Below are 2,832 nucleotides of genomic sequence, written 5' to 3'. Positions count from 1 at the left end.
AGAAAAAGAAAAAGAAAAAGAAGTGATGTATTACATGAGAAATTGAGTTTATACTGAAGAGTAGTCTTAGTCACTTACATGTGGTGGTATTTTCTGTGACTCTGAATGCATGACAAGAACAGTGCATATTTAAATTTGAATCAAAGAATGTTGATGTACAAGGAATAGGGATTTAGAGAATTATTATGATTTCTCTGAAATAAACAAAATTTAATCCTTGAAGGAAAAGAAATAGCAAAAAAAAAGGTCCACGACTCTGAGCATCAATGACTAGGGAGGTCAGACATGATTAAAAGCTCAAAGAGTTGTTTCCCTAGTCATATGCTTGTGGTGTTCTTGTGTCAAGTAATCCTTGAGACAAAACATTTAGAGTCGAGATCAATCGCAATTAACAGAGTATGCCAAAGGCTTTGAGCACCACTGTCTGGGAGTAGTTGAAAGAAAAATCAAAACTTCAAAAGAGTTTCCCAGTTAAGTGCTTGTGGTGTTTCTGTATCAAGTAAAACTTGAGATAAAATATTTAAAGTCACGGCTAGACTCAAGGTGCAAAGCACCAAAGAAAAGAAAAATTGCTGTGTTCAAGGGTTAAATTGAGCTACAAAAGATCAGAGAATTCATAATATTATTCGGATTCTAATTCTGAATGACAGTGACATTCTTCTGATTCAAAGGAGAGTGAGATGCCAAAACTATTCAGGATTGTAGTTGTAAACCCCACTTTAAGAAGAGACATGAGCTTAATTGAACTCTCACTCTCATGCAAATTCACATTCTAAGCCTGTATTAGTTTTGGTTGCTTGAGGACAAGCAACAATTCAAGTTTGGTGTTGTGATGCGTGAGCATCTTTCCTATCTTTTCCTAGTGAATTTGCATTTAATTTGTTGAGTTTAATTAGGAATTAATTATCTTTTAGCCATTATGGATGCTACTTTGAGTCTTGTGCAATTCTGTTTATTTTAGGTAGCATTCGGATGGATTTGATGGAGTTTCTGCATAGAAAGAGAAGAAACCAAGGAGCTGACCAGCGAGGAGCGACGCGTACACGTACCTGATGCGTACGCGTGAAAAGCGAAGTTGCTCAGCGACGCGTGCGCGTACCTGACGCGTACGCGTGACTGACGCGTACGCGTGACATGCGCAACATGCAGAATTCGCAGAAAACGTTGGGGGCGATTTCAGGCCAAGTTTCGACCCAATTTTCGGTCCAGAAACACAGACTAGAGCCAGGGGATAGCAAAGACTCAAGGGAGATTCACACAAGAATGGTTATGCCCACTCCAAGTTAGGCACCCTACGAAGCAAGTGGTCCCTATCCATCAATTGAAGACATGCTGATTGCTTTAATTAATTCTGATTTAAACTTTATTTTTAATTTAAAATAGGAAAAGATATTATTTTAGTTTTAGAAGATAAATTTTAAATTAATTAGGATTAGATATAAAAGGGGATTCTATTCCACCTAAAAAAATACATTTTTATCAGAATTCTTATTTTCTCTCTGAATCATGAGCAACTAAATCTCCATTGTTAAGGTTATGAGCTCTGTCTATTGTATGGATTGATTTTATTATTTTTCTTTTTTAATTCATGTATTGATTTCTATTTCAAGAATTGTTTTCGTTCTTTATCTTATGAATTTGGGTGGAACGGAAGTATGACCCTATTTCTAATTGAGTTCTTGTATAACTTGGAAAAGCTCTTTACTTGAACAACAGCTTGAAAACAATTTCTCCTAAATTCTAATTATCTGGACTTAACGGGATACGTGACATATAATCCTCTTATATTTGGGTAATTAGGATTTTTGTGGCATAATAAACTAGAATTAAACTTCACCTTCTAATTGGAATTAATTGATCAAGGAATTGGCGGTTGATGAATTTTAGAGGAGACTAGAAAGGTCTAAGGAATTAGGGTTTAGTCACTTATAGTTTGTCATGAATTAAATCTTGCATAATTAAATTAGTTAATAAAAAAAGCCAATCCGAAAAATGGATAACTCTGAAACCTTAACTGTTTCTCCATACTTTAATCCCAACTTATTTACTTGCTCTTTTAATATTCTTTATATTGTTTAATGTCTTTTGAACACCAAAATACTATTTTCTGTTTGTCTAACTAATCCAATCACTCAATAATTGTTGCTTAGTCCATCAATCTTCATAGGATTGACCCTCACTCACCTATGGTATTATTTGGTACGATCCGGTGCACTTGCCGGTTAGTTTGTAGGTTATAAATACCGCACCACTTGGCGGCGGTACTATCGAAGGGAAGTGTAGCGATGCAAGCATGCAGCGTGAGGTTGATGTTGATGGTCGTGGATGCATCAATGTCGAGTTTTAGTCGCAATTCCCTCTCCCTCACTCTCGTCGCAGCTCCGTCCAGTTGTCATCGTCATCGTTCGCACAGTTGCCGTCTTCATTCACACAGTCGTTGCTTTTGTCTATGCAAGCCTCATTTTTGTTTGTGCAGTCTTTATTTCGTGTCGTTTTCCCTGCATTTTCTGTCTCCACCGTTCCTTGTATTAAGAACTAAAATAGAGCTTGAGTTAATTTTTTTTACATCTTGAATAGTTCTGTTGTGTTCTATTTTTTACTTTTTATTTGATTTTTTTATTCTAATATTTTTATGATATAAATTTTTTCTTGAATTTAATTATTTTGGTGTTGTTTTAATTATTTGATTTAAAAATTTTTTTGTTCTATTCTATATTTGTTCTTGGTTTTGTTCTAAATTTGTTCATAACAAATGAAAAGGGGGAAAGGAGTGACAGTAGCATAATATTAAGGGTTTTTTTGTGTTTTTCATTTGAATAAAAAAAAGTAATT

Source organism: Arachis ipaensis, chromosome B01, assembly GCF_000816755.2.
Source record: "Arachis ipaensis cultivar K30076 chromosome B01, Araip1.1, whole genome shotgun sequence".
NCBI lineage: Eukaryota > Viridiplantae > Streptophyta > Magnoliopsida > Fabales > Fabaceae > Arachis > Arachis ipaensis.
The sequence above is the reverse complement of the archived record's forward strand: the minus strand, read 5'-3'. Positions refer to the sequence as shown.